Here is a 25,767-nt window from a genome sequence, read left to right as displayed (position 1 = left end):
AATAAGAAGAAAGTCCATAATTAGGCCTTTTTTTCAACATGAAAGAACTGTCTTCCTGAAGTCAGGAAAAATACTTTTGTTTATACAGCATCTGTGGACATGAAGATGGCACTCATGCTTATTTTTGAGTCTCTGTATAGAAAGTTGTAGAGTTAAACTTCTTTACTGAAACAGGAGGAAATTACAAAACTGTGAAACTTGCGAACTACAGGGTTATGTCTTATGCACATAGGAAGCCTCAGGATTTGTGGATAGAAAATTGAATTCTAATCTTTGTGTGTTATCATTTCAATAAGTTTTCTAATTTTTCAAGAGTGGAACCATGAAAGTGTCATATTCAGCACCAGTGTTTAATGAAGTGTTCAGATTAAAGATATTGCTCACTTAGGTTCCAAACCTAGTTTTTCCCTCTGATACCTTTAACATGTAGTGGAGGCTCATGAGCTACTAATAGAGCTTCAGTATTATGTTGTCGTGAAGTTACTTTTATGGTAAAATGCATTTTAAAAGCACCGTGATGCTAACTGTGAGATTGGGAGATTTTTGTGATGGAATAACAGAGTTGGACTAGCCATGTCCAAAGCTTTGTCATTTCAGTGTTCTGGCTATCTTCTTTTAAAAAGGAAACAGTCATAGAGAAAGAAGAAATGTGGGGTAGATAAATTAAAAAGAGGATTGGTCTCCACATTTACAGTAAAGGGCATGGTCTGTATGTACTGTTGTGTGTCAGTGCTTCCCTAGCAAAATACAAGTACAGAATTACTCTGGTTGCCCCTTGCAAGCCTTTCATGTTCGGGGTATCTCTTACAGAACAGTTGTTAATCAGTTAACCAGTGGTGTCAGGTTGCTGGACCTGGTGTACTAAGTACAGAATTTTGTAATGTTGAAGTTGGCTAGAAAAGAGGAGAAACTGTGTGCTCTGACCAGAGTTGAATCAATATTAGGTCATCCTTCACTGGTAGTGGCATTGGTAACAGTTATATAATCTGTGACCTTTCTTCTTTTGTCAGTGACTAAAGAAGACCCTTGACTGGAGCTGTCCAGAGAGTTCTGAATGATGTTGCCATCTCCAGTAGCCTAATGGAAAAAAACATACTCTGGTTCTCTCTGGCTCCTATTTTGTGCTTTTTTCCTCTCCATCCCCATTATCTTCTTATTTGCTTCTCTTCTTCTTTTGTCTCCAGTAAGCATTTAAAGTAGCTGGCCAGAACTTGAGGTTTTGTTACATGTTTGGTTTTTTCAGAATATTAGTGATAAAAATTTGTTAGGTGCTAAAGATTTTGGGTTGGCTAATACCTCTTCATTCAGTTTGTCTGCTTTTGAGGCAGGTCTGTGAGATAGTCCTCACTGTATACAAACACCATTTTCTGTCTTTGCTCTTAATTTTGTATTGTTTCTTCCTTGTTTAGGAAAAAGCTCTCAGACTAACTTTTTTTTCAGGATAGTTTTACTGTGTTCAGTATTGCTTTCAATGTGGTACAGCCTTTCCCTTTCATAAAGGGAGTAAGGGGTCTAGGCAAATTTTTCTTCAGATACATTGTTCTTCCTTTTTCCCTCTGTGTAAAAATTAAAACATTTTCAATAATAGCTGTTGCCATAAGCCTACACAATAAAGCAGACAGATGTTTCTGAATGTGTAACTCAGACCTTGATGTCCAGGTAACCCTGTGGTGTAAAAGATTGCAGCAGTGTCTGAGACTACTTAGTTGGTTGAAATGACTCGGAGTGGGGACATTGTCACTGAATGTATCACTTTGAAGCAAGCTTTCTTCTGAGATGGTGAAGCCCTTATCTACATGAGAGCTGCAACCAGAGAGGTTGCCTGGGCAGATCTGAAGTTCAGTGATATGAATGTTTTGTAAAAATTATCTTTGAGAAATATGGCAAACAAAATAGTTAGGGTATCACTATATATTGGCCAGACTGTTTTAGAAATATATAGGTTGTCTGTTTATGACTAAAATGTCATATGTCTCTTTTCTATTTTATGAGGTTCCTTCTCATGAATTTCCTCTAACTCTTCATTAATAACATTCAAGTTGCAAGATCTCTGAGCAATGGTGGTTCTGCTCATGCTTTGCAGTTAGTGGGAAACTTTATTATAGAGGTGTGTGTGTGAGGGGGAGAACTGACACTAGGTTTCCTTGGAGTTATTGTCAAATTACCCTAATTGTCTAAGTTGAAGTTGCTTAATTTTTTGTTTGTGATCTGATTTCTGTCCAGTATTGCACCTTACTGGGGATTTCTCTTCAAAACATCAATTAAAGGCAGTAGCTTCCCCTGGGAGCCTTAGTTAAAGAAATGCTGTGCTTCTGTTAAAACATTCTGGATTCAGAGTAACATTGATTTTCATCTGTCTCAACTGTAGGACTGTCATAATGTTGAGTTTATCCATAGAAACTAGGAGATCTTCTCCCTGTTTGCCATTTGTAGCTATACATGTTTCTTTTTGACTTTTTATCTGGCTAGGATGATGAGCTTAATCTCATTAACATGATCAGTAGAATTGCCTAATTTCCTTTTTGTAGTCTAACTGTGCTTTACCTTTTAAACTTAGAAGAAGAAAATCCTTGCTTCTCTCTCCCCACTGTTTTTTGGTGTATACTGTGGAACAAAAATAGGTGGCTGAAATCTCTCTGGTACAGCGGACTCTTGTACTTAAATTTTAACTTGCTTATTATAGTACAATTTGTTTTGAATGGGAAGAAGTAGAAACACTGAAACTAAATTAATCTAAAGAGATGAAATCATACCTGTATAGTTGGGAAATAATACGTACTTGTGTACGAAATGGCCATTAATTTGGAGATTTATGTGTATGATCTGGGGTAAGAAGTCTTGTGTACTCAGTGTTTCTTGATTTGGAGTTTACTTATCCAAATACAGTTGAAAGACTTCCATCTTCACCCACGCTCCATGTCTGTGGTTCATATTTAGCAGCACAGAGCATACCCATTACAGCATGTTTTCATTTGCTTTTCTACGTTTATATTTGTCTCCTTTTCCAGTACTGCAGGAAAACTTTCCATGTTATTTACCTTAAAAATTAGTGATTGTGAGTTTCATGAGGACCAGCTTAGCTCTGGGATAACCCTTAGTTGGTCTGCTGGCTATGTTAATTCGACAGTAACTGAATATGTGATCATCAAGCTGTGTTTTGGAAAGTCAAGCATACAAAATTCTGATACACAGACACAGAATTCTACCTTTAATGTTGATTTAGCCATAGCTGTCTGGATTTTTTTTTTTTTTTTTTAGGTAAGCAAGTTGTCTGCGATTTGTGAGATTGTTATGAAAGAGCACATGATAACTAAAAATTAAAACAAATTTTAGTTCTTGTTAGATATTTATAATGTCTCAAAATGTGGATTAAGGAAAAAAAAATACATTCTGTTCATATATGTAGATGCACTATGCAACTCTCCACTTCTTATCCTGGAATGATCTTATATTTGTAGTGTTGTATATGAGAGAATTCTTCTTGAAAGTTTAACAGAATGCCTGAAAAAGGTGTCCTTGGAGAACAGGAGGGTGATAACCATAAGGTAGAAGCCTTTTTCCTGTGGGGTGTTTTTAATTAATAAAAAAAGAGCATAGCCTTTTGTCTGTTTTATTTTATCACAAAACAATTGAAAAATTAGTTAAAATTTAAAAATAGCAGTAATTGCATAAAAAGTGCTTGGGAAAAATAGACTTAATTAGGCAATTATCTTAGAAAATTTCATTTTGCAAGTAAGAGACTTTTATGTGATGTTTTTGTTTACTTGTTATGTTTTCAAACTAATTTACTGAGGCCTACTTTATACGTAACTTGTCAAGTGGAAAAAAATTAGCATAAACCCTTAAGAATAATCTTCTGTGTACATTTTGCAAAATCCTGTAAAACAGGGCTCTATCCAACTATTACAATGTGGGTGAATGATGTAAGGAATAAAATGCATTGTCTATTCCTTATACTTTGAGATAAACATTAAGACTTCCACTGTCTGACTTCAATGGTTAGGGAATAGCTATGTATAACAAAACCTATTTTTGAGCAATAAAACGTTTTTTGATATATACCATGACCTTCAAGAACTGATTTAACATTAATTTAGCTTTATATGTGAATTTAGTTTTATATATGTTACCTAGAACAGTAATTTTAATAATTCCGGATGTATTATGACATTTCATTATGTATTCAGCATACAGATTGTATAAGTAGATCTATAAAATAAATATATTAATAATTTCTTATGTACTTAGAATCACAACTATAGAAATACATATTTCTGCTTTTTCCTTTTCTAATTAAATTATATCACTAAATATGTAGTAAAGTGAAGAAACAGAATACACTTGGGATTTGAACTATAAAATTTTTGTGTGCTTTTAGTACTTACTGTGTACTTATGAAATTGTTAGTTTTCTTCATTGTCCTGTATATTGTAGGGAATTTATGTGGAATATTTTTCCTTTAAAAAGCCTCTTTCATGCATGTATTTTACTGTTTTTGCTGGCTATGGTATGTGACTTTTGAGATGTAAAAGTGGGAAGTATAAATTAAATTATGTTAAATTATATGGTATAATTTTGTTTGGGTTTGTGTTTCTTGGTTTTTTTTTTTGGTTTTTTTTTTTTTTGTTTTTTTTTTTTTTTTTTTTTTTTTTTTGTTTTGTTTTTTTTTTCCCAGGTGTTATAGTTTGGATTTTTTAAGAGGTGGGACTGTTGGTGCTTTTCTTTTTTTTAGATGCATGCTGGAGGGGATTTAACTTCATACTGAAATCTAGAAAGTAAGTTGTGTATTCAGAATCATTTTGTGGGAAATTGTATGGATGACAATACACATTCTTTGGGAATTAAAATGAATTGCAGCAAAGTGTCTTGAAGATGTGAGTCAGAATGGAAAGGCTTCTAGAACCTCTACAAATTATGCTTGTCCTTAAAAAAAAAAGGAAATTCCCTTTATTATTATCAAGCTGCTTTTGCTGCCATGAGATGGTCCACTTAAGAAGGAATTGATAGCAAGACTTGAAGTGAAGTCTGTAAAGACTTAATCCAATAATTCTTGAAGAAACATTGGGTATGGTACTAGTTAGGAAGTCTGCAAACCAACACACTTCTATGCTGCTGTTTCTTACCCCTTCTAAAAGTAGTTCTCAAGGGATTAGGAAGACAAATCAGACTGCCAAAGAGAAGGTGTTGTTGAGCAGGTATGTATCCTTCCACTAGGTACTTGCAAATCCTGTTCTGAGGAAGTGTGAATGGCAGTAAGTTTCTGGAAGAAGATTTCCAGGTATTCAAACAGATATGACGTAGTTTCCTACTGACATGATTCTTTCCTATGATGTAGAGTAGTGGCATAGCAGTGTAGGTGGTGAGAAACCAAAGGCTCCCTATGGATTCCCTGTCAGAAACTTCATCTTGGAAAAAACTGGGAGAAAGCAGCAAGATACCTAAAGAAAGTACATATCTGGTGAGAAAAGTGCTTGTTCCAGGGAAAAAAAAAAAAAAAAGAAAAAATCCTATAAGATTTAAGGCAAAACATACTTCTCCTTTCCTCTTTTTCTAGCCTAATTTCTCGTGTTAGTTGTGTGAATACTCAAGGCGAGACATTAAATAAGCTTACAGCAAATCAAGGCTTCTTAAAATCTACTTCCTTGAAGAAATAAGCTGTAAATTAAGCATAGTAAGGAAAAATGTTGTGAAACACCTTTAAAAGAGAGGGCAGGGACAAAGTGCTTCTCTAGGTAATCCACACAAAGATCCAGGGATGCTGAGATAAAGTTGCAACAGGTGTTTCTATGTGTGTAGCTCCTGCTGATTAAAACTTCATCATTGCTGGTTCACTGATTTAATACTTAAAAAAAAAAAAAAAAAAGAAGAGAGAATGTATCCTATTTGTAAAACTAATCATATGTAAAATGGAGTTTTTGGAGAATGTTTTTGTAGTCTCCAGATTATTCTTCCATTTTTATGATGTCCTAAAAGAATTCCTTCTTAGATAGTTGCTCTAATGATGTTCCTTTCTCTTGATAGATGTAGTAAATCAGTGCAGCATAACTCTGTAGCTACTAGCTTTAGCTGAATCTACATATAAAGTACTTTTAGTTTTTGTAAAATGTACTTTTTTATGTACAGGTGGCTTTTTTAATGGTAGGCTTTTTAAATGAGTGCTGTAATTAAGCAGACTGAAAAGTCTGCAGGGAGAATCTCTTTCCCTCCTAATCTTCTATTACAAGAGATTCCAAACCCTTCTGGTCATGTGGACATATATTATGGCATTATGTTAACAAAATAATGAAGAAACCAGTAAAAGGTAAGCAGAATAAACTAGGAGACTGAGGAAGGTTTTGAGAGAAATCTCATAACTTTTTCAAGTAAATGTGACTACAGGGTAGTGCTGTATGATATAATTCTTTGGAAAGAAGGCAAGGCACAGAACTTTAACAATTTAGCAATAGTCATGTGTGTAAGATGTATGCGGTTCAAGTTGGGTATATTTGTTCCAGAACCTGATGCTTCAGAACATAATGTTATTCTGATATCTATTTTTTAGGAATCTGCTCTGTTCCACAGTAGGAAGGTAAGCTGTCAAGCCTTAAGGTCTGATCTTGAAGTTAAATTCCAGCATGGTAAGAATTAAAGCTGTTACCAGTGTCTCCAGTGTGCAGGACTCTGAGTGAAACTCAGGCTTTTTTCCTAAGCATTAAAAATCAAAATGGAAACTCTAAAGTTCATGTTAAAAGCAACTGATGAAAAAAAGCAACTGATGAAGAATTTCCTGTGATTGTTAAGCTTCAAGGAAGCTCACCTGCCTGTTCCTATTTCTTTATTCCAAAGGGTATGGCTCTAGTTTATGCACAATGGTTTCAGTACATGACTTTTCTCTTTGGCTTGGCAGTTGATCAAAGAGAATTAGAGAAAATACTAGTTGTCATTTCACCATTGTTATGTCAGAAAAGGGTTCAAGTAGACTTTCTGTGAGTTCTTTGATGAACAGAACATCTTTCTGGAAAAGCCATCTGAGGCAAATTTCTGTATAGCATTAAACTGGGACATCATGGATTATCTTTAATATTAGAAAAATCTTTTAATTCCTTGATAGCATGTCTTGTATTCCATTATTGTTATGTGTAAGTTGCTGTGAGGACTCATCAAATCATAAGGGAGATTTTAGATGTGGAATAGTAATAATTTTCAGTATTTCGTACCAGAATAGTAGCAGCTTTTAGTATACCCCAGAATAATTTTAGAGGTCTTCATATTCAGATTATTCCTAGGAACCTTTTTCTGCACTGAACAAACACCTGCTAAAAATGTTCTACCTTTGCTTCAGCCTCCAGAAAGTAAATTCAGCTGTGCATATAAAAAGTATGCTGAGGAAAACTACTTTAAAATGAATGGTTGAGATCTTATTAGCATCTAGAAAGCAGCTAATGATTAGGGCACATTCAGAAGCTTGTTCAGTGTTTTAGATGTTGGGAAAACATCAGCCTGGAGCCATTTGAGGCGATAGTAAAATATATATTCCAGTTCCTTCTAAGTAAAAATTTAAACTTAATGCCCCCTAGATGCTGACATTCCAACTAGCAGCTATTGCAGAAAAAAATCCCTCATATTTGGATAATTAGGTACTCTCTCAATTCTTCAATGATGAGTACACAATTAAAAATATATTTTGTGCTGTACCTATGTAAGTCTTTTGACTGTAATTCAGTAGGTTAATTTACATTTTGTGATTTCATTCAATGTAAGTAAAGCCTTTGCTATTAAGTGCTGCTGCTTTAGTGAAACAGATCTTAGTTCTGGGGCCTTAACCTGAAGACTCTTGAGTGTGTTTTGCCTCACACTAGCTCAAAACCCATGGAGTGACCTCAGTAATTGTTGGAATGCATTAGGTGCACCTGGGGAGTGCATCTCATTTAGTTTTGTCCAAAGTGAATTCCACATTCATACTTTGATTCTTCTTTGCAGTGTGAACCAAAGTGTGGTGACTGGGGACTCTTGGGAGACAGCTTAAAAGCCACGTATTTGGACCAAGCACAAAAAACTAATACAGACACACTGTTGTTCTTTGCCTCCACGGGTTGTTTGTGCCTCTTAAAATTCTTGTGCATGCTAGGGGGGTCTTCCAGTGGGTAGCAATTTCCTAGAAATGGAAGGTGCCCAGGAAGATAATGACTCTTGTGCATTTTGTGAAGGTGATGTGGGTGAGGGCATAACGTTTGATTATTTGGATACTCTAGAGAAAGTGAGATGTTGAAATGACTGGTAACTTAAGATAGCCCAAAGGAAAGTTCAGTAGTATGTAGAAGTATTTCAAATGTCCAATATAGCAATAGAATTACAAATTTTTATAAAAGCTATAGCTGAGGAAATGACAGAAAAAGCATATTTAAATTAATCCTTAGTTTGAACAGGCCCTCCTTGTACCTTGGATCTGACTTGTCTTCTTGTTAGGAAAGTACATGCAGCACCTTTTCAGGGATTTTATTTTCCTGCATTCACTACATCTCAAGGTGAGTTACTGAGAGAATTTTCTTCTGGTGTACCATGCAGTCTGTTATAAGTGCTTTAGAACCCAACAGGACTCTGTCCAGGTTTAATCTTGGGTGTGATTCTGTCTACCATCAGTCTTATTGTTCACTGCCATACCATGCTGTGCTGGCATAACCTGTCGTGTGGCTGTGCAGACAGGGAATTGAAACAGCTGAAAAAAAAAGGATCCTCTTGAGTGGAATCAGTTGTGTGATCTGGTTCAGCACTGAGCTCTGCGGACTTCTGCTCCTGTAGGTGAATGGTGACCAAGGCTGGCAATTTTTTACCTCTATTGTCAATTTTTTTCATTTCTGTTCTGTCTTACATCTCTTCTATCCTGCCACTTTTTTCCTCTGTGCAAAACGAACTTAACTGGCTAACCTAGTGGAAAAACTGCTATTCTTTTGAGAAATCAGTTTTCTGCTGCTGGAACAAACTGAATCAACTCAGCAACAGATCTCAGGAGTGCCAGTTTGAGGGAGGAGCTGGATTGTACAGGTAGGATAGGAAAAAGTGGGAGATAAGAGTTCTGTTTAGTCAACATAGCTCAAACAGATGCAATCTTTTGCTAATTTTGTGTAGTGCACTTGCATCAATTGCCAAGTCAGTCTTGACACTCCTTTACTTGGCTGTGTTGCCTCCTTGCATGCAACTATTGCTTTGTCAGGCCAGGTGTCTTCTTGGTGCTATTTACTAGCTTGTGCTCATAGACAAGCAAAGACACTGCCTCTGCTCAATAATAAGCAGTACAATGAACACGGTGAAGGAAAGGAAGGATTTGCCTATTACAGGAAATTCTTTTGAGGAGAGAATAAGTCAAGATATATTTTTTCCATGTTGTATGTAAAAGTATTTGATTCATATAGTAGTAGGTGAATATGAAGGCTGTGCTAGGCATTTATGCTTAGCAAAGAGCTGGACATCTGAGAACTTGCATTGTAGGTAACTAGAAAAGCTGAACATTATATTTCTGCAGTGTTAAATTTGTGAAAAGATGAACACTACGTTACACATTTACAGGCTCAGAAGGTCACTTTAGAATGTATTAATTTTTTAATAGTCAAAATGTCTAACATTAGTTTTTCTAATTTATTATCTTGACTATAGTATGCCTGACACAACTAATTTGAAGACCGTATACATACAATTAATATACATACCCACATAAACATTTATTAAAGTGTATATCAGTAATTTTTTTTGAATAAAAGTGACACACTTTTTCTAGTTCTGATTTCCCTTTTGCTTGAGGGTTTTCTTTGGCACCATTCAATCTGTCATCTTACTTGCACTCAGTATAGTTTTTCTAAGCCTATCTCTAGCTGAAGCTAGCATTATACTAACTTTGAGCCTGCTGGCTTCATATGTACTAAATGGCAGATGATGTGCTACTGACTTATTTTTCTTCTGTTGGGTATCTGTCTGTATACCAGCTATTTAAAACATCTGCATGCAAGATCATAATGTAATCTGTGTCTCCCCTGCATACCTTCTTGCTGATGTGACCAGAGTCATTACCTTTTCCTTGGGTGGGCTGTTATCCATGTGACTGATGGAGGTAACTGGAACAGCCAGTCAAAGGCATCAGCTACTTGGGTAAGTCAGGCTTTGAGATTCTTGATATTTCCTTAAAATAGGGTGAACTGGGGGTGAAGATGAGGATAGATAGTTTAGTTGTATAATTGTGGTCAGCGGACCATGTGCGCTTATTTTAGTATTTAACTGCAACTCAGAAACTTGCTGGTCCATGCGTTTCTCTAATATTGTGTGTTTTCTTGGTCTCCATGGCTACTAATTATGTACGGACCATGGTTTTGGTATTGATACTGTTTCAATATGAAGGTAGCTAGCTAAACTGAGTTTTATAAATTGCAAATGTAAGTAACATCTTCAGTATTAAGGTACATCTATAGTAGAAGTGTGATTTTTGAAATAGCAGAAAATACTGAAATGCTGTAGTTGCTTTAAAAGCAATCATAACATAAAAGTACAGTCTGGCTAGAATAAAAAGTTAAGGATTAATAATAAAAATGGAATTTTACTGGAAGTGAGAGAAAAAGAAACTATAGAAGGAATTGATAACCACATTATGTAAAATCAAAACAGTACTATAAAGGAAGTCTAGCAAATAATATAGAGACCAAGGTTATACAAATGAGGTGTAAAGGCTGTTAATGGACAGCAGACAAGTTCAATAGGGAAAAGATTTGTGTGCTTAAGGAATATGCATCTGTAGGTATGTGCAAGCATCCTGTTCAATAGAAAAGCTTAACAAGAGCAGAATTAGCAAATTGTTTTTATGAGATGAATAGAGTAATAAACTAAATATACCAGATGTTTATAATCCCAATGGCATTACCTTAAAATTCCCTCACTAGGGAATCCCACCTAGAGGTCTCATCTGTCCATGAACTCTCATTTATACCAGCAAAATTATTCCTGTCTATGGTGAACAAAATATGAACTGATAGAGATGATAGTATATTGCTAAGCCAACTTTCAGTGAATTTCTTTAAGTTTACTATGAGTAAATGCTTGTGCCCACACAGTAGAGAAGGGAACAAGTTGCTGCCAGTGTAAAGAAAGTGGGAATTTATCTTTTGCTAATAATTCATGAGAAAAACTGATCTTTTGCCAAGACATTAGTGGCCTGTGTATTTGGGGAGTATACTGTTGCCAGGCTTTCAAAATGTGTATTTTTACTGTAGTGCACATTTATCAAAATCAGAAGTTACATTCTTTCAAAAGATTGCATGGATACAATTGCACTTTGTAGCCTTGTGCACCACCCATTGACTGCTGATTTCAGTTTCAGAGTCAGTGACCTGAGGCTACATATAGTGCTCCAAAACTCAATTACTAGTCATTCACTTAATCATGCTCACAGAAGCAAATTCTGTTTGTGTGTCTGTAGGATATTTCTATTTTTTTGGGGGTACAAAATGATTGGCTTCCTTCTGAAGACCATTAAATTTTGTTTCTTTTAAATACTTTTCTTTGTTAACCTGTATAGAATTACTGGATATTTGTTGGGGTTTCAGAATTAGTTACAGCTCCTATTACAACTGATATTAAAGACAAAAGTTTAGAAAAAAGGTGTGAGGAGTGGGAAAGTACTCCCAAGAATTCCAGCCATTCCTTTTCTCCCTTAATCTCCTCACCATGAAGCAGGATGCAAGATCTACTACTTTCTTAATGATTGCAAAAAAATAAAGCATTAAAAACCTTAGCTCTTCTTTAAAAACAATGGAAGATAAAGATGTGAGGCCAACAGGTTCCTTTGCTGTCATTTTCTTCCACATCTAACTTTTCATCTTTGTATTTGGTGTAGATTGTGCTGACTAAATACTGGAAATGGCCTTTTAGTGCTTTTCTGCTATTTTTTGCATTGAAAAGACTTTTATTTCTCTTCTTGTGCAAGTTTTACTCTTTTGTGAATTGACAAAGGCATACTTCCTTTGGGACTGACTGTAAAATCTTTTGTTGCCTGTAACATGACAAGTTATACTGAAATCTTTCTCAGCAGTTTTGTTTTCTTGTTTACTTTTTTCTTTGGATGCATGTGTCTTGATACAGAGTTTGTTGATCAAATACATCATATATCTCATTCACATTATTTTTGGTGTTAGATGAAAAAGTCAACCTCTTGAATGCAACTAGATTGAGGGTTTTCTTACAGATTTTCTACTAAATGTGAAGTGCTACCTTTCTTGGAACTTCTTTATTTGTACCTGCTTTGAATTGACATGTTCCGGAATCTCAGGATTTCATTATCTGGTCAACAGTCGTAATTACCTTTGTTTTCTCATTTATTTCTTACTTTTTTTTTCCTTAAATCTGACAGATGACAAGCATTTCTTCCACTTTGCCTCACTTTTGTGAACGACTTCATAGGCAACTCTGTGAAAGGCTTTTCCCATAGTCCATCTTTCCTGTATTAGAATAGCTATGAGAAGAATGTGTTTTCTATCTATAATTGCTTGTAAATATTACCACTTTAGACCATGGTTGTTTCTTTCAAGACTTTTTTTCTCTGTGTTTCTTTCATTTTGCAGCCAGTGATCTTTCTAATAGTCTGTTGTCCAGGAGGATATATCTGGAGAATGTACTGCTTTAATGCAGTACAAAGGAAGTAATTGAAAGAAATCACTAAAGGATATTATGGTGGGTTGACCCTGTGCAGCAGCTGAGCTCTCTACCCAGAAGCTTACTCACTGCCTCCAGGCATGATGAGGGACAGAATTAGAAAAGCAAAAGTGTGGAAACTCATCAGTTGAGATAAAAGCAGTTTAATAAGTGAGGGAAAGGTGTGTGTCTTACTGAGATCAAGCCAGACAATATCCACAGCTGTCCATTTACCAAGTCACTAATCTCCGGTTAGAAAGTTTTGTTAGGCTGCTTTCTGTTTTCTGCTGCATTTTTTCCTACCTGTTAGCCAGACAGGTACGGAAGTCTAATTTTCTTTTGTATGGAACCTTGTACCAGACAAAAAGCACCAGTAAGAAATTTTATAGCTTGTTCTGCAAATCTATCTGCCTCCTTTGTTCAGGAATGCAGGCAATTTATAGATCAGTGAAGGAACCAATGCCCCACTGTATGGCTTTGCCATCTGGTACACATCCTGTAGGATGAAGAAAGACTTTTATGAACATTTTTTTGTCAGTTTACATTGTTGGCTAATGGCTTTTCTACAATTGGTCAGTAGCATTTTTACTTCTCTCGTGTATTAGCTTTCTGTAGTTGCTGAAAAACTTCGGTGATTCATCTTCTTTTCTTGTCCCTTCAATGGCTTCATAAATGGAAATTCAGCTTCCATACTTTCAAGGAGTTTCCTTCATAAGGAAAATAAAAAAGTATACACTCTAACTGTAAGTTCAATTTAAGTCAATATAATATGTTTGCAATATTCCCCATGGCTGTTACACGACTATCTAATGTCAATTACTGTGCACTGATGATACATCTTAAGATACAAACTGTTTTTTAAAAATTTTTTTATGTGAATTTAATTGAAGAAAATCCTTTCATTGGGTGCCCAAATGAGAATATTTGAGTAAGGGTGCGGTTTAAAAATACTTAAAGCTCACAGTACTTCACAGCTTGATGAAGTTCTGTATTATTTATTTATTATTATTTATTATTATTTACTCTATATTAGATGGGATTTCAGATACTAGGTTGTGATTGATAACATTATTCACTGTGCATGAAGTTCTTTCTGCCAAAATACATTACTTTTTATTTATATGTTATGCAGATTTATTTTATTTATGTAAGTACTTTGAAATGCTCCGGTAAAGAGGTAGTCTTGAAACTTATATGCTACATCGGCTACATGCTAAGAAAAAGAGTTTTTATGTTTCTGAGGGCAAGAGCCAGCACTCAACTGATATGCAATGTCGTGAAACAAACTTGGATTCTTGTATTAGCTTGGACTCTCTCATAATTAACTTTGGCTACTCTAGCCTGACTTCTAAAATACATCTTATTAGATAAAAACTACTCATTGGTTATGTAAGAATTTCAAGAGAACTAGTGTAATGAAATATAAGAGTTAAGACATCCCTAGATGACACAGTCAATTGGAGTATTAAATGAGATCTCATTTATAAATATGTATATAACGGTCTCTGTATCAAGGGCCTATATATCATTTATAAGCAAAAAATTTAGCAGTTGAGAGATGCTCTTGGAGCACACATGATACTTTTATTTCAGTTTTTCTGTTTTGAAAGAAAGTGAGTGTTTTTTTAGGATTTTTCTGTGCTTGAATATGGTTTCTTACTAAGCCTTTCCCCATCAGGTAACCAGGATCAGATTTGTTGAAAGCATTACATGTACAGAGCTTTGTTCTTGGACTTACTCTTTTTAGTTCCTTGTTTTTTTTGACAGAATACTTTTGTATAGTATTTATTAGCTGAATAACTAAAATTCTGATCAGTTTGTCTACTCTGTTTTAAATGAATGCCTATATGAACCCACTAGTCTGTTCAAATTATGTAATTCTAATGTACAGATTATACTTCTCTGAATTAGCTAATGTATATTTTCATTGTATACTTTGCTCTAAGAGAGTCAAGTCTTTGGATTTTCCCTCAGTGTCTGTAATATTAACAAAGCTTTACCTTTCTGGATGAGGCCTAAAGTGCAGTCATTAAACTAAGGGGAAGACATGATATTTAAAAAGAGTACTCTAAAATAATAATTATGTATTTCTTTGGTGATTAAGGTTTGCAAACCTCTTAATGTACTGAGGCAGTACTAATCTACTGGAAATTACATACATGGAAAGATACATTTTGCCTTCCTCTTACATCTGAGTGTTTACTTCTGGCTGCATCTGTTCTTGCTCCAAGGATAAGAATTTGAGATGGGAAACTGAAGAAGCTCCAGTAGTTTTAATTTAATGTGGTACTTGAAAGTATGTAACAGTTTATAAAAAATTAATAAACATTTCACAATTCATTTATCATATTGATCAACCTTATGTGAACATTGCCTTTCATGTGTTTCTTAAGGATGGGCTGAAGATTTAAGTTGCAAAAAAAAAAAAAAAGGAAGAAAAGCTGCAGTTAACACAAGAAGGTGGTTACTGTTAACATATAGTGTGATAATGGATGTCAGGGGCAGAGGAGGGTGTCAAGTCATTGTTTTAGACTTGTGAGGTGGATTTACTAGAGTTTGTGTGTTCCCTAAGCAGAGAATATTGTGTTGATCCAGTAATTTGGGGATTTTTTTGGTTGCTCCAGGGAATGCTGTATTAAAAGTAGAAGCAGCTTTAAATATTCTGTAAAATAGAATGCATTGCTTTTATTCTCTCTGTGGAGCAGTGCTATTAGGCACTATATCCCTAGTTACACACTTGTGAAATTAAAAAAAGCTTCATGGCTGGAAGGATGCCCAAATTCTATGAAGTCTTGTATTTCTGAAGAGAGAGATAAATAGTCAATCAAAACCAGGTATCTCTAACACTTTGTAGGCTAGATCCAAGCAGAGACATAGGTGTTGTGATGCTTCAGTATCTTAAACTTCACTAAGTTTGGACCGTGCAGTGGGAAGGAAGAGAACAGTGTTCAGATATTTGCATTTTGATCTATCGTTTTCTTCTCCTGTTAAAGGGCAAGTAACAAAACAGAAATAGTTCATGGAGCACAGACTAGAATCTAGGTCTTCTCTCCCAGCTGAGCACCCTGGTTATTAGGCTACAGTGCAATCCTTGTTAATTGTCCAGATGCCATAGCATTTTCATTTTTATCTGGGTAGTTACCAAGCTTTAGCAGACAAGAAGCTTGTTACTATCCAGCCTTTTAGTTTCCTAATTAAAGTGCTCTTCTGGGAAATAAATGCATGGTTTTGAATCCCCATATGCTAACAGGGAATTAAAGCCAAGTTCCTTGCCTCTGTGCTAGTCTCTGTAATCCGGTATGTATCTACAGGAGAAGTTCTGCATTGGTGGTCCCAAGCCATTTGTAGACCCTCGTGTACCTTGCAGTGCTGTTACACAGCCCCTTTGACCATGGTCTTTTCCCAGAGAGTGTATTTTCTGCCTCAGGTGTCACATCTGTGTTACCTTGCACATGAGCCTCCTAGCTCATGGGCTTGGTGGAGTTTCAACCTTCTATTAAAGTTTCCACCAGAAAAATTAACTGCATTTATCATCTCTAATACTAGGGAAATCCTGTGGTGTTGGATTACTTTGTATAGGACTTGAGGGCCTGAATTTTGCGTATATGCAAAAATACTTTTATTACATGCTGCCAAGTATTCAGAGACTGAGATGATGAGAAAACATCATGCTTATCAAGTATTTGAATAGCAGGAGCACTGGTTTTTGTCCATTTAAGTAAAAATACCTTAACAAAAAGTTCTGGGGTCACCCAGCCTGGATGCTTTATCAATACACTTGAAGGAATAAAGCTGCTGGACAACCAGATTTCCTTTCAGTTGTTTAAGTTAAATAATTTTTTTTTAAATAAAATCAAAATAACTAACTGCCTGCTTTACTTAAGAAGGATTTTCTTTCACGGCTTCTCTGATGCAGTCGTTTTCAGTGTCTTTTCATAATAAAAATTATTTGGGTATCCTTTAAGCAAGCAGGAAAGAAATGTTGAGTTGCTCTCCCCAGCAATCTTTCCCACAACCTTGTTGACATACCATATGATTAAAAAAAAATAAAGAAAAAAACTTTGGAAATCACATCTCCCCCTCTTAGTTTGTCACCTTCCTAGATAAGTAATTCCATGGTAGTTCACTGCATTTTAAAATTATGTGCACTTAGGATTTTCACAATTATCATTTTCCTTCCTAACTTTTTAGTAGCAATGGTTCTATGCAAAATCAAAATTGAAGCTACTCCAAGTGATTGGAGTCAAGTTTTTTGGTTTTGTGTTTTGGTGTGGTTTTTTTGGTTGTTGTTTGGTTTTTCTTTTTTGTTTTGTTGAGGTTTTTTGTTGGTGGTGGTTTTATGTTTGTTTGTTTCTTGAAAAAACATACTATGTTTTTGCTTGTTTACTGGACTTCTTTTAATCTGATAAGGAAAATAGTCCTGAAAAATATAAAATTGCTGATGTGACCTTGTCCATATCTTAGCTAGTGGGTGCCTTTAGAATAAGATGGTACTGCATCATAATTTCCTGATGAGTTACAGCATCATGATGGCATGTGCTCCCACTCAGAATCTATTTTAAGAAAGGACAGAAGCACTTTCTTATAAGTAATCTTGTACTCAAAAATACTGGATTGGAGTGAAGAAAGTCTACAAAGTAATGATGTTCTTTCTGGAGATCAAAAGAGAATTAATGGAAAAGTAATTATTTAATCTGTATAGTTTAAAAAAACTGGCACAAAAAAGCTTCAGCAGCATAATCTCTCTTTTTTATATTAGTCTATACATCTGTCCATATAACAGAGTCACACAGCAGAAGAAATACGAAAGACTTCCTCAGAGAAACTCATGTCCCACTTAATTAGGCAGAGCTTTCAGAGACTGTTTAATGTTTAGCACTGTAGTGGCCATTAGAAATTGCAGCATGTGTTTTGGAAATTGGTTATCAAATTTTCTGTGTAACACAGCATCTGATGTCTTTGCTAAATGTGCCTATTTTGACACTGGTTTCAGTTTGTCAAGAAAATGTAGTTCATTTGAGCACAATGATTGTAAGAGGCAAGTCTTAAGAGGAAAACTCTTCAGTATTCTGTAAATACTGACCCACTCTTGGACAACTCTATTTTCCCAGAATGTAAGGGTCCTGAAAGTGTTTGAGGATACTCTGTAAAATTAATGTTCATTGAATTGACAATAATAATAAGGTGAGCACAGGTTTTTATAAACCTGTTAGTTCAGGTTAGCTGTATTTTAACCCAAGATCTCTATCACTCAGCTACATTCACTGTAAACTGAATGTAGAAAACCTTTTGTTATAGCCTTATATTGCACTTAGGGAACAGGGCAGCTGAGTATTACTATTATACAGATTAGTAATAATACAAGAAGAGAAATTAGTACAAACCTAAATATTTCAAGTCATGAGCCATGACATTTCAAGCCATTTCAAGTCAACAGCCATGCTGTTTTCCTGTGAGCTTCTCATTATCTGAATATATCTAATTCGAGTGTGCTATTAACTCATCACTGTTTCATGAATAATGTGGGAATAATCACAGTTTGGAAAATAGAGCACAGAGGGGACTGACTTCACCTAGCTTGCTTATTTTTAAATTAACAAAACGTAGGTAAGAAATCTTTAGGTCTCTGCAGTCTTCACTTAAAAAATTGGGGCTCTGTATTTAATGAATGAGTGCAGTGACTATGTGTGTGGCAAAAATTGCATGATTAAAAGACAAAGAAACTTCCTAAAGAAATTTGACCTATAAAGAAGCATTACATTTTTAAGGTTTAATTAGTGGGGATCTGCTGTGAGTAAAAAAGAGTTCTTTATTTGGAAATAGATATATACAGTTTGCAAAGCATTCTTTTCTATACATGTAATAAAATCATCTCTTTGTAAGTATTGGAATGCTACATAATTATAGGGAATAAATATTTTTGTGGCAAGTTCCTTCCTAGCAGGACATGTTAAGAATAATTCTGGTGGAGGTAGTGTACTGATTCAAATCCAATTAAGAATTTTTCTGTGTAGAACAGCATCTGATATCTTCGCTATCCAATCAATTGAAAATAACTCAGAGGATGCAGTTTCTCCCAGGTCTCCAAAAGTATAGTGTTTTGGTCATGCTTATTTTTGTGACCAAGTAGCCTGTAGACTAATTGTTTGGTTTCTGTTTAAAGATGCATTGTACACAGAATACTCACTTTGTAGCTTCAAAGGGAAAAAAACCCCAAACAAACAAATCCCCAAAACTACACCAAAAACATGAAGATGAACATTTCCTTCATGACTGACAGAGCATTCATGTAAGCAGAACACAAATGAAAGCATATTGGAGATGAGATGTTTGAAACACTGTAACATTGTAAGTGCAATAACTTCCTTTATTTGATATGCTTGATTTTGGTTTTTGTTCTGTTAAACAGTTAATCTGATGAGGTTTACCTGAGGTATGGAAATGTCATTGTTTTGATTTTCAGTAGAGGTATGGCTTGAAAAACTTTCCTTGTACTGACACTGTGTGCGGGGGTACATTTCTGAATCTCAGTTTCAGATAACATGAGTACTGTGTGACAGACTGTAGTGGGAAATTGGACTTACCAGGAACTAGGGAATCCTGGTGAGGTCAACTTTTTAACCTGTTTCTCCTGAATTGGTTGCCTGAATGTGAGTTAACAATAATGTTTGTCTGATTCCATTGTATCTCAGTCAAGCTGTCAATAAGTTATAGTTCTTGTATGTACAGTTTTTTACTGTGAGAGTATTGCCTTTTGAGAACTCTCCCTCTTCATCTGAAAAAAATTGAGCAGGAATTTTGACTTGTTATTTCAGTTTCCACTAATAGGATAAATTCCTGTTTTGCAGCCTGCCATTTTAAAATTGAGTAATATAAGTAATCTCCTCATTGGATGGTCCTGTTGTAGTTTTATGTGCATGTGACACATTTTCTGTTTCTCTATTTAGACTAGAAAAATAAAACTAATATCCAGGGTCAGAGAACACTTATGTTTTCCTTTCTTGGTATCCAGTAGGAAAATGTAATTACAGTACTGTCTCAGACTAGAATCAATGTTGTATACTACCATGTTGTAACAGGCATTAGGGCTAGTTAATTAGCATTTTTACTTTTCCCTTTCTTGTGTCTCAGTTTAACCTCTTATTAAAACACAAATAAGACATATCGTTTCAGGATTTTTTTAGTCAGTAGTTCCTTAGATAATGTATTTATATGTTCTGTAATATGTATTTATAGTTCTATAATTGTAACACTTTTGTAGCCATAATTTCATTTTATAGTATTTGAAAGGTAATGTTTTGATCAATAAGGAAGCATCAAATATATATAATTATGTATATATTTGTGAAAAATCTTGCTATTTGTCTACTTAGCAGCATGTCTTTCTTTTTTTCAGCTTGTGTTTCCTATGGAAGAGGCTTTTGCAAGTGGAACTGTTGCCTTATTTTTGAGCTCTTTGGTTATTTTCAATCAAATTTGATAGAGGAATAGCAGTATTGAAAGGTGTATCCAGCAAGGAAAAGACTTCTGTGCGAGTTCATCCCTTCTCAGACAAATGACACTTCATTTAATCCATCACCCATGGAAATTCAGTTTACTGAATGAACTGTACTGAATGTAGAAACACAGAGGATTCAAATATGTGTTTGCTTTCTTTTTGTTGGGACATCATTTAAGCCATATAAATATATTTCATAATTTACTAGTGGACAGTGACTAGTACAAAATGTTTCAAACTTATTGCCAGTTCAAATCCAGAAAAAAACATTCTTCTGAAGTACAATAAATTGGTGGAGGATATAAGTGTGTGTGTTCAATATGTTACATAGTTTTTTGCTCTGCTTTTTCATAGTAATGGTTTACCTATTTCAGTCCTGCTAAGCTCTTGATTGCTGTGACACATTCTGTTAATCATTATTTTAGAATAGGATGTTGACTTGCAGAACTATGCTGTCAGAAAATATGTGACCGAAACTGAATGCATCTCATCAGCTTGCAGTAAAATGAGAAAGAGCAATGGGTTGTAAATGAGAAGACATTGCACTATGAAGGAAGAGGCAAGGAGGTCTCTGCACAAGTGGTGTAAATAAAATTTATAAAAGAAAGGTTCCTATTAAAAATTTCATTTGGTATTCGTGCACAAGACAGCTGAAAGTAAGCAGCTGAACTTTTTTTCCTCCAAAACTAAGTGTTGGGTTTGATCTGTGATTGGGCAGTAAAGGATTATAAACCATGCTGTGGGATTGCATACTCTTTGTTTTTATTATTTTACACAAACTTAATGAGCAAATTCAGGACTATACTCCATATGTTCTAGCTCTTGTTTCTTCTTGCACAATTCATTATGCATGTTTTTCTTGAAGTTGCCAAAATATGAAACTGCTGACACTTTTTTGCTCCCAACATGTTGCACTTTAAATAATGACTCAAGATTTGTATAAATTTCTTAATGTACTGTTCTTATTTCTATGAAAAATTGTTTTTCTATGGAAAACAGTTTATTTTTGTAAATAGCACTCAACTGTTATTTTCCATGCAATGTCCATGGTCAAAGATAAAGATTGAGTGGCAGCTGGCAGATGTCAATGAGCTGCTTTATATGCTATTCATAATATCATATTCTCTGTAGAAGATGTTCCAAAAAAACCCTTCTGTGTTCTAAAGAGTGTTATAGAAGTTCATAACATTAAATGAGTGATGATATTTTCTACTTTATTCAAGTTATACCAGCATCAGCCTAAACAATAATGTCCCATTTTACTCACATCTTCTCCCTCACCCACTACAATTACTCTGGGGGGAAACATGCAGAAAAAGTAGTTATAAAAAGAAATTGGGATATCCCCATGCAGTCTGAGTTAAGATCACATTGATGCAGAATGTGAAGACCAAAACTCTAGATGCCTAAGTGAGTGTTTCTAGGAAAAACCAGTTTGATGGAATGTAGGAGGAGAAATATCATTTTACTTAGGGTCTGCTAATTACAGAAGGTGTACTCTCTAATTTTTAGTCAAGTTCAGCTTACATAAGAGGGGGAAAAAAACCAAAAAGACTGAGCATATATAAATTGAGGAAACTAGCTAAAGGGAAGTCAGAAAGAGCAGCTGAATGGTTTGTGATGCTGTGCAATCTGTTTAAAGTCATTGTATGAGACTCAGAACTGGAATGTGGGCTGCAAAAGAAAAGGCTTCAATTGTCTGACCTCTAGCTTCTTCAAATGGTGCAATGTATTAGTCTCAGTTTTATCTAGATCAGAAGGCCATTACTGTGCCTTGCATCTCACATGTAGCCTGTGTACCTGCGTTTCTGTTCTCTGAAAACCAAGCTGTGAAGGTGTGGAGTGCTCCTGCTTTCCCGGGAATGGAACTGGCAAGTAGCCATCACAAGCTCTACTCTGCAAGAGCTGCCGAGTACTCCTCTGTTTCCCTGCCTTTGATACAGTATCAGCAGACCAAAAATTAAAGCTGACATGTTGAAACTTGAGGTGAAAGGAAGTTGTTAATAATAAAAGGATGTAATGCAGAGGGGGGAAATATCAGAGAGGCTGTCAAGTTAAATGCAAAAGTAAGAAGGCAAGCCTGAAAAAGACTGTTGAGAATCAACTTGCTAAAGGCATAGCACCTAATAATAACTAATGTTCATGACATCAGGGAGCTGAAAGTTTATCAATGTTGATGGGGTCAGTAACTGATCAAGACATAAAAGTAACGGTTGAAAAAAATAAATAATGTAAAAGTTAAGTATGTTTGGAGTTGTTTTTTTTTTTTTTTTTTTTTTTTCTTTTTAACATGCTATTATTTAATCTGGAAGGCTTTTGGAAGGAGTTACTAATACTGAAATAACAGAACTCTGAAAGGAAGTGTTTGGTTGCTTTTTAAGGGAATATTTGTGATAATTATAGCAACTTTGGGCCAAGAAGTCTGGATTCTGCATTGATCACACTTCAGAAGCTATAGAATAAACAGTATTTTAGTTTCAGTTTTTAGCATATCTGCTAGTGTATTGGGGAAAGGTTGATACAGCTTTTCCTGAGGTTAATTCACTCAGTCTGCCAGATGATTTTTAAAATATCTCATGATGCCTTCAATATGAGGCATATGATATAAATTTGCATTTTCAGAATGCTTCAAATGGCTCTTAAAGAACTTAAAGTGTCCTGCAATAAGAAGCAAAGTTTTTCTACTTAATAGTCAGTTACTCATTAGAAAAGTTTAGGAATAAATTGTCAGACTTCTCAGTAGAGGCATTTACAAACGGAGTCATGCAGGCTGTGACGGTTAACCTAAGATAATACAAACCAACTTCTGTGCTATTTATTGCTTGTCATATGTCAAATTGCAGGAGGTATAAATTAAATTATGGCTTATTAATTTGGAGTTAGGGAGGAATTGGCTAATAGATTAGGTTGAAAAGAGTTGTACTTCTTTAGTCTTTAGTTGTGAATGAGGTTCACTTTCCTAGGATTGTCTGAATCACTGGGTGTATTTCTCTGTAATATTAGGCTGGATACTTGGTGCCAAAGACAGAAATAGAATGCAAGGACTTGGGAGGAATTGAGTGGTGAATGTTAATATGTTACTTTCTAAGCTCCTTGCAGAAGTATCTTCTAATTAGCACCAACTGTCACATTGAAATTAATAGGAATGCAAAACATCACACTCTTTATTCAGTCTTTTTGCTTAATTGTATTTGTCTTGTCTGTTTTTCAGACTACAAATCCTAATCTTACTTGGGACCACTAACTCCTTTGCAATGCAAGTCATATTTAGAATTATTAGGAAGAACTCTCAATGTCTAATTTGTTTTACAGATGCTTAAATACTGTTGTAATAAATATATTTACACTAGAAAAAATGCTGCTTAAATGTTCTAAATTTAGGGGTGGAAGAGCTTTGTGAAGACTTACTACTTACACATATTTAGCATTTTGTTGTGAATTTTCACATTAACTTCAGTTAAACATGTTGGTGCTCTCAGTGGAAATGAATATGTTAGTCTTCACAGGACTGTGCTGTAAGTGGTGAGGGAACAAGTGAATACAGCTGGCAGAGTGCAAAGTAACAGCATGTGTTTGCCTGTGTAATTACCTGTGGTCAGAGAATGCAAATGATCAGCATTCCAAGACTACAGAGAAAACAGCCAGTATATTTTGCACCCTAAATGGTAAAAAAAATTCTATTTCAGATTATCACAGACATCTTCTGAATTCAGTGCAAATAACAAAGGTGTAGTACTAGCTACAAATGACTTACGCTAGGATTTTGTTGATGTTTTAAAAGCTACTAAGAATTAGATAAAGGTCTGAAAATACTTCAGTAACTTAACTTTTTTAAACTCTTTTGTCTTATTTACTTAGTACCCTGATTTCTCATACAGTGTTACTCTTCTATCTAGCTGTGCAACTTACTTATGATTGGTATTAATGGCATTTATATTCATTAATATTTATGAGTTAAAAGTATACATGAGTTTTTAAAAACAGTGTCATGTATCAGGGTCAAAAATCAGGGGTAAAAACCAGAAAGTATTCTGGGCTGCAGAACAGCTAGAGAAATTGAACCTGGGAACTATGTTTTCCAAACAAAAGATTTGATTTGAATATAAAATTCTTTTCAATAAAAATGGAGAAAAGTGTGCAGGCAGAGTGAGAATGTAGTGCAACAATGAAGGATATCAGAAGTATCACCTGCATCTTCCATGCATTCTTTTGCAATTAGAGATGAGGGCAGAATCTGTGCCATAACTCTCCAAGGTGTGAAGTGCCGATTAGGCATTTGACCCAGTTGGATCTGGCAGAAAAGCCTGTGGTGTTGGCTGCTGTGTGCATACTGTGTCTTCAGAAATCCCAGCCCTTTATAAGTTACGTGACCTGAAATAATTGTCAATAAATAACAACCTGAACTACTGTGTTTGTTTTAGCTCTGCATTTCAGAACTCTGGGGTAGACGTTGGCTTATTTAGTCCATCTGTAGCATCACTCTTTGGTCGGGTTGTGCAGGAGAATGTAGATCTTAACCAGAACAGGGTTGCCCAGCACATTGGCCATCTGTATATACTGGCTTCTTGCCTTCTGCTATAGACTTCACCCTGATTTTGGCAAGGAGGTAAAAGAGTTCAGCTTTATTTTCATCAAGTAGTAGAAATTCTTGCCAGTTTAGTAGTAGATGGATTGGCGGTATTCTTGATGTCCATTCCCCTGCTTTCTATCTTGGCCTTGAGATTTTGGCAATATAAGCTTCCTGTGCTGTGTATAACCATCATTCTACTACAGTTTTGATCTCTAGGCATGCGAAAGAAAAATTTATAGTAGATAGCAGTTATTCAATGGTTTCAGGTTTAAATATTTTCAAAATAAACATTTTATAAAAAAAAAACCCAAAACTCCAGCATTTTTTACTTGAACATCGCTCTCAAGAATCCCATTAACGAAGTTAGTCTGGTTCTTAGCTTCTTAAGAAATTTTGCCATCCTAAATTTGGCAGGCTGTAGATTGTTTTGTGAAAGGGAGCTGATGCTTTTCAAGAGGAATTGCAGCTTGCAGTTCTGTGCAGGTGACTGGCTGAACAAATAACGTCATTTTGCTTTATAGTCTGTTTAAAAGATTTGGGTTTATTTTGCTGGTGGTTTTTTTAACTATTTTGGGGTAGTGCTGCCATGGACAACTTGAATGCATGGAACAGGTCTAGAGCGTGCAGTCAGATGAAGGGCTTTGGTTTAAAAAATCAGGCTGTTGTTCTGCTCAGAATTTTAGAGTTCTACTTAGAATTTTAGAATTAGTCTGAGAGATGATATCAAAAGGGTTTTGAGAAATGTGTATGTGTTAAAAGTAAAATTTTTCTTATAATGCCTTTGGCACATTTTAGATTTTTGATTTGGTAATTTTTTAAATAAAAATGGTAAAGGCATATATGAAAATAGTTTAAAGATGGTAAGACACAATGATTATACTGTCCATAAGAAAGAACAGATGACAATTGTACATTTTTGTTACTTTATTCCTTCAGCTTTGTTAGAGTTCTGAAGACAGAACTGCATGCTGTTTTCAGTAGCTTTTCAGGGTAAAGGAGCACGTCTTGTTGCTTCATGAATGCAATAATGCTTGCCTTTTGTTCAGACCTC

General features: G+C 35.1%; 1 protein-coding gene across 18 annotated transcripts in view; it reads left to right on the top strand.

Annotated features, from left to right (window-relative positions):
• Nucleotides 1–25,767, top strand: part of GPHN (gephyrin) — a 269,974-nt gene that overhangs the window by 2,956 nt on the left and 241,251 nt on the right. For 6 of the 18 annotated variants that reach the window (XM_085580341.1, XM_085580344.1, XM_085580336.1 and 3 more), the window contains exons 2-3: nt 4,733–4,775; nt 6,542–6,568. The exons of the other annotated variants lie outside the window; for them this stretch is intronic. The gene's annotated coding sequence lies outside the window, so the exon portion shown is untranslated. The remainder of the gene's footprint in view (nt 1–4,732; nt 4,776–6,541; nt 6,569–25,767) is intronic. 18 annotated transcript variants of the gene reach the window in all.

Source organism: Lonchura striata, chromosome 5, assembly GCF_050655825.1.
Source record: "Lonchura striata isolate lonStrDom1 chromosome 5, ASM5065582v1, whole genome shotgun sequence".
Taxonomy (NCBI): Eukaryota; Metazoa; Chordata; class Aves; order Passeriformes; family Estrildidae; genus Lonchura; species Lonchura striata.
Note: the sequence above shows the minus strand (reverse complement) of the source record. Positions and strands in the feature narration are given on the sequence as shown.